General features: G+C 37.2%; 1 non-coding gene across 1 annotated transcript; it reads left to right on the forward strand.

Moving 5' to 3' along the window:
• The first annotated feature begins 227 nt into the window (after positions 1–227).
• Positions 228–333, forward strand: LOC122044640. The gene has a single exon (XR_006129671.1). It is a non-coding gene; the product is annotated as a small nucleolar RNA R71 (small nucleolar RNA).
• The last annotated feature ends 7202 nt before the right edge of the window (positions 334–7535 follow it).

A 7535-nucleotide genomic window follows, 5' to 3' on the forward strand; every position in this document is an offset into this window, starting at 1 on the left:
TAACAGGTTCTATAGCATTTATGGCTTGCACTTCATGAATGTTTGAGGGAAATTTCATCCAACTTATGTTCGACCATTCATGGAGGTTCAATGTCACTTGATCAATTAACATATATGCTTTATCTACACTTTTGTCCATAAAAGATCCTCCAGCTGATGAATCCAATAAACTCTTGTCTGAGAAAGAAATTTCCCCATAGAATATGTGTAGAATTAACCATTTTTCAAAACCATGATAAGGGCACTATCTTTGAAGACTCTTGAATCTATCCCATGCTTCAAATAAAGATTCTCCATATGCCTGAGCAAAATTTGTTATGCAATTCCTCATATACATTGTTCTTCTTAGAGGGAAAAAATGATTCAGAAATTGCTTCTTCAATTGCTCCCAACTTGTGATACTTTGAGGATGGAGAGAATATAATCAAGTTCTTGCTTTATCCTTGATATTGAAAGGAAATGTCATCAATCGAACTGTATCTGCTGACACTCCTTCACATTTCACCATATCACAAATCTCTAAAAATGTTTCAAGATGCATATAAAGATTTTCTGATACTTCTCCTCTAAATTTGTGACCTTGTATCATGGAAATTAACTCTGGGTCTAGTTGAAAACTTTCTACTTCAATTTGAGGTTACACAATGGGAGATAAAAATCTTGTAGAAAAGGGTATAGAAAAATTTCTCATGGGCTTGCTTGACATGTTAGTGCTCATGGATATTTAAGAAAAAATTATCAAAAACAAGAAATAAAATGCAATATGAAAAGTAAGAAAGAAAATGCAGAATTTAAATTGCAAGAAAGAAAGTGCATAATGAAAACAAGAAAGAAAAGACAAAAGGAAAAATAAAAATGTCTAGAATAATTCATATGCTAATCGACTAATGTGTTTATAAGTTATTGTTATTCTTGATGCCTTTATGAAGTTTGATCTTCTCATACACAAGAACAATATTGCAAGATATATTTACAAAAGAAAAGTGGAGAAAAAAATAAATCAAAAGAAAAATAGAGAAAAGCTAGACTAGAATGCTAGAAATTAAGAATGCAGAATTAGAATTGCAACAAAATAAATTGTCAAGAAGTAGAAAGATATACTTATGAAAACAAAATTCTAAAGATTAGATAAACTATGCTAATGAAAAGTAAAGAAAAGTTATGTTTAATCTAATTCAATTGATAATCTCTAATGTTATAAGCGCAGTCCTCGGCAACAGTGCCAAAAACTTGTTAACGTTCTGCAAGTGTACGGATACGTCGTCAGTAATAAAGAAAGATATTGTATCCACAGGGACTGGTTATAACCACTAAAGATATCTCAACACGAATTAGCTAAACAACTAATCAATTGATTTATAAAAACTAAGTGCGACTATAGAAAGTAAAGCATAGAAGTAAAAGCATAGAAACAGGAATAAGGGCTATGATAAAAGGTTGTTCTAGGAGTTTCGGTTTCTTTGTAATGTTATTCAATGTAAATGATCTACCAAATCATATTCCTCAATTGGCCATCCTTTGTAAAGGTTGTCGATTCTCTCTTGCAATAGACAACCGACTTAGGACCAAAATCAATATCTAAATGTGATCAATTAGGAATGATTCCTATGATGTCCTAACACGGGCTTGCCTGTCACGTGTGCCCCTTGGATAATCAACATAGAAATTCATTACTTCTCAACCCATATCAAGATATAAAAGATTAATGCATACAATCTATCCTACCCCCTTGAGTGACCTTATTTCACCTTCAAGATTATCCCTCAATCATCCCTCAATCATCCTTACATGGCCTTGTCTGTCACGTACGCCCCTCAAATAATCGAATGATGAATTACCTCTATAAGATCCACAAGATACTCAAACATTCAATCAAGTATGGTAATTAAGTCCAATCGCAACAATCCACACCAGATCAAATAGATACAAACAAGATTAAATCATAGAAATAGGAAATTGACAAATCCACAAGAGTTTACATCAAATCATATTACAAATACTCCCTCAATCCTAGAACAAAGAGATCTAATCCATAGAACAAGAAAAGAAACACAAAGACAAGAAGATCATAAGCATCTTGATCCCAAAATCCAAGAAGAGAAAGGGAAGAAAAGCTTATCTACGATGAAGAAAGGTCTTCGGATCCAATCCTCGATCTCGGAGTCGATTCGTTGAAGATATGCCCTTAGATCGCTGGAAAATCCCTCCAAGAAGGTGAGGAATCACCCAAATCTTGTTTTCTCCTAAAAGGGAGAACCTCCCTTCAAATGATGAAAGAAACTCTTATATAGAGCAGAGATTTTGGGCGCCACACGACCTCGAGACCCAGCTGTATATGAGACACTGCCTAGGTCATTCTCTTCACTGCCCATCTCACACGGCCGTGTGATGCACATGGCCGTGACATGTTCTTCAACTTTCATCCTTGCACGGCCGTGAAGATCTACACGGCATGTGCTACCTCTAGTTCTGGAACTCATGTACGGTCGTATTTGGGACACGGCCAGGGCTTGTTTGGCTTTTGGGAAAATTGCACGGCCGTGTAGATCTACATGGCCGTGTACTACTTTGGCTTTGGAAGGCTTGCACTGTCGAGTAAATATACACGGCCATGGCTCTCTTCGCTTCAAAATTGGCACGGCCATGTGATACACACACGACCATGACCTTCTCCTTTTCTGCAGAAACTACATGGGTGATCATCACCACACGGCCTGGACATTGCCCTACTCTACCAATGTTGCATGGGTGAGCATCACCACACGACCTAGGTCACTCTCCCAGACATGGTTGTGTGGCACTCCAAGATGGTGTCTTCCTCCTTACGTTAGCTTGCAGATTTGGCCTCGATCATAAATTCTTCTCCAAATATGACTCCTGCGTACAAAAAATGCACAAAAGCAGATCTCCGAACAAAAAGAGTAAATATGCTAAAAGAAAAGCAGAAAGTATGAAAATGCATAGATAAAGCATGTGCAAAATTTGTGAATGTGCGTCAAAGCATGCTAAACAAGTGTCTAAAATCTACGCACATCAGTCATGTTCCAATTTGCCAGTTTACCACGACCACCTGTGCCCAGTGGCATAGGTCATGCCCATCAGATCCAAAGCTCCCACGCCTGACACAAACGCCCGTGCCCAGCGCCCATGTCGAGTGTCCGATTTTCTACACTATAAAAGGAGTTCTCCTCATTTGGATTGGGGATCTTGGACCAAAGGACTTTGTTCTCCTCCTGGGGAGAGGGTTTCCTCCTCTAGGGAAAACCCTAGAGCCATCACCTTCATCCACTCCAATGATTCATCCACCTCTCGTGTAAGGAACCACTCTGAAGACACTGAAAATCTTCTCCCTAAGCATTTCTTATATTTATTCTCTATTTTTTATTGTATGAATACTTCTTTTAGTATCTTTGGTTTATAATTTCCTTGCAATGGAGTAGTTCTCTTGATTTTAGGATGTAAGGAGTAGCTCTCTTGATAATGTGAACATCTTTTCATTTAATCTTCTGAGTTTCCATATTTCTTATTCAATGAAATATGTGTTTATGGTCCGGATCTACCATATTAACATGACCTCAATGCCAAAAGAATGAGATTTGTATTCCACGAAGGTTTAGGGATGAACTAAAAGAAAATTTTGATCCTCTCACTTGTAGAAAACTAAGACGCGGAGAGTCGGATACAAAAGTGCAACCTTGTATGTCACAAGGAACCCTAGGCCGTCATAGAGCTTAATGGATCAAACCTAATTCGTTCTCACGCAATAGAAAAAGTGGTTAATTAAAGTTAAAGGGATCTAGTGACATGGTCCCCCAAAGGTTTCGATTACTAGTTATGATCCTTCCGAAAGTAGACAATGATTAGGATTTGTACACCATTATAGTACCAAAAGTTCATATCAAATACCATAGGATGGATTACCCACATAAATACTCAAGAGAGGAAACCAAACATAGATTAGGTGTTTATGATCATTTGGGTAAAACTGAAGTCTTAGAATCACTTCACTCTTCAACTCACTTCTTTGACTCAGCTCTCTTCTCTATCTCGCCCTCAATTCTCTCGTGCTCAGCTCTCTCACTCTCCCTCAAACCTCTCTTAACTCTCTAAACTCTCCCAACTCCCATTCTCTTAAGCTTTCCTGTTACCACACCACCATGATCGTCTAGATAACTTGCTTGATGAACTTAGATAGTGCTAAATCAACAACCCCTGTGGATCGATATTTTATTACTTGACGATAAAATCATGCACTTATGATTTCCCAAATTAGTTAGCAAACAGTAACATTTTCTATAATGCTATAAATAGCACCCTAAAGCTAGGAGTTCTATAACAATCAATGTATTCATCTTCTGAGTTGTTCTTGAGCTTTCAAAATCGGTAAGAGACAACTCTACTTTCATGAAAGAGATTTTTAGTAGAGTTTTTCAACTGTCTTGGATTAACAACCACCTAGGTTGTAACCAAGTAAAAATCCTTAGTCTTCTTATTTTTTTTATGCTATTATTTTTTGTGTTAATTCATTATTATCTAATATTGTGTCTTTGCTAAGAAAATAGTAGCAAGAGAAACTATTCTAACTTATTTTAGCAGGTTATTTACCCCCTCTAGCTAGTCCATGTTGGTGCAATAACTCTCTCGTATATCTTCCCTCCACAAGTTGAGATTTGTTGTCACATCCTTATTAATAAGCAAATAAGTATTTTCCACATTTTCCTTCATCAAGGAACCCCCTATGGCAATATCTAGTGTATTCCTTGCTGCATCAGATATTCCCATGTAGAATAGATAAATTATAAGTTATTCTTCCAAACCATGATGAGGGCACTGCAACAACAATTCCTTGAATCTTTCCTAAGCCCTGAAAAGTGATTCTCCTTCTAACTATTAGAATCATGTGATTTGGCTTCACAATTTTACTATTTTGGTTAGTGGAAGATATTAATTAAGAAAACACTTCTCCATCTATTCCCAAGTTGTGATACTCCCTAATTAGAAGTGAATATAACCAATCACTAGCTTTGCTAGTCAAAAAGAAACTAACCCCATAAGTCTGATTACGTCTGCGAAAATGTCATCCTGCTTTACTCTATCACAACATGTTAGGAAAGGATTCAAATGTCGGTATGGATCTTCTAAAATTTTGTCTCTGAATTGCTATTGTTGATCAGAAGAATCAAAGCTGGGTTCAATTTAAACTCTTGGGCTTCGATTAAGGGGTAGCAATGCATGATTTCAAGGATTAAGAGAAGGGCACGACATAGTTTTTAAGGAGTCTAGTATTGTCGACCACCTTCATTGCATCCATTTGATATCCATTATAGTTTAGATTTAAAATCCCCTAAAAAGAAACAATGTTGAGAGAATTGCATACAAATGCAAATAAAAGCTATGAAACAAAACAGTCTAGTCCAATAAATCTGAACTTCAACTAATATTAACCAAACGCTAATCTTTGGCAACAACACCAAAAACTTGATGTGGTCTAAATTGCAAGTGCACAATATGTGTCATCAAGTAATACAAAGATCAAATCTACAGGGACTGATGGTCAAGTACTAGTTTATTATTCAAATGTAATTATCTAGACAAAACTTTGATTTAGTTTATGAGAAAACTGTAAATCTATAGAAAGAAATCAGAGAATTGAGTGAGAAGGAGAAAAGAAAGAAGAGTGATCTTAATGAAATTGATTCGAAGATTTTAGTTTCACCTTCATGAATGTAAACACCTAATCTATTATTTGGTTTCCTATCCTCAATGATAATTCATGTAGGTAGACAATCCTATGTATCCAATGCAAACTTTTGGGACTACATAGGCATATCCATTCCAATTTGTCATCTACTTTCAGAGTGATAGAGCTTGGGGATTGCTTTCCTAAGTAGATCCCTGTCATGTGATCCCACAACCCTCGAGATACATACTCCTACTTTATGGTAACAAATTGTACAGATCTATTAAGTTCAATGATAACCTATTGCTTCACATCTCGGGTTTCTATGGGTCGAAGGATTGGGTTCACCTTTTGGTTCATCCCCAAATTCTTATGGGATATGAATCTCATATTTTTGGCATTGAGATCATGTGTACATAGTAGACCCAGACCATAAACACACATTTTATCGAACAAGAAACATGCAAACTCAATAGATTAAATAAAATAGTGCCAACATACCAAGAGGTTACTCCCTAATCTTAGAATCAAAGAGACTACTCCATAATCATGAGATTACAACTAGAATTCATCATGAAATCAATTACAATAAGGCAAAGTTCATAAATTTAGAATATGAAGAAGAAAGCTTAGTCTTGTTGCGACTTAAATCTAGATGCTTCAATCTCTAATTTGGGCATTGGGGGCATCAAATCTCCTTGAATCCACTATTTGATGTCTTCTAGGAGCCCTTAGGTGACTCCCAATCAAGATACCCAATTTTTAATCTGAAAATGACTTTTATACTATGTTTCCTAGGTGCTCGACATGGGCATGGCCACGAGTGTGGCAAGGCCTATGGCAGAGGCTGTGATGTGCGTAGATTTTATACACTTGTTTAGCATATTTTGTCGCACATTCTTATATTTTATGCATGTTTTATCTATGCATTTTCATACTCCTTGCTTTACTTTTTGCATATTTACTCTTCTTTGTTTGGAGATCTGCTTTTGTGTATTTTCTGTCTATAGGAGTCGAATTTGGAGAGGAAATGATGTTCGTGGCAAATCTAATCAACAAACGAAGGAAGTCAGCGCCGGCCATGTGTGCCACATGACCATGTTAAAGGAACAGGAAGGAAAATGACCTTGGTCGTGTGGAACAGACCGGGTGTGTAGTATCAGCAGAAGAGGGGGCTAACATGGCCATGTGAATCTCAGATGGCCGTGTCATTTTTGAAGCAGAATCAGAACATGGCTGTGTAGATCTACACGGTCGTGTAACCTTTCGAGAGGCCAAGCATTGTTAGGCCGTGTGTGCCACACGGTCATGTAACATTTCTAGAGGTGAAGATTGGCACGGCCATGTGACTCACACGGCTGTGTGAGCCATCCAGAGATGAAGCATGGGACGGTCGTGTGAATCTCACACGGTCGTGTGACCCTGGCCGAGAGCTAAGCAGCTGAGGCCATGTGAGAGCCACACAGCTGTTAACGTTCCGCAAGTGTACGGAAATGCCGCAAGTAATAATAAAATATATCGTATCTACAGGGACTGGAATAATCACTAAAGATGTCTCAACGTGAGTTAGCTAAACAACTAATCAATTGATTCACAAAGGTAAAGTGAAACTATGAAAAGTAAAACATAGAAACAAAAGAATAAGAAACAAGAATAAGGGCAATGATAAAGGGATGTTCTAGGAGTTTTGGTTTCTTTGTAAGGATATTTAATGTAAATGATCTACCAAATCTTATTCCTCAATTGTCCGTCATTTGTAGAAGGTTGTCGGTTCTCTCTTGCAATAGACAACCGGCCGAGGACTAAAATATATCTAAATTTGATCAAGTAGGAATGAACCCTATGTTGTCCTTAC

The sequence above is a fragment of the Zingiber officinale genome, chromosome 2A (assembly GCF_018446385.1).
Source record: "Zingiber officinale cultivar Zhangliang chromosome 2A, Zo_v1.1, whole genome shotgun sequence".
Taxonomy (NCBI): Eukaryota; Viridiplantae; Streptophyta; class Magnoliopsida; order Zingiberales; family Zingiberaceae; genus Zingiber; species Zingiber officinale.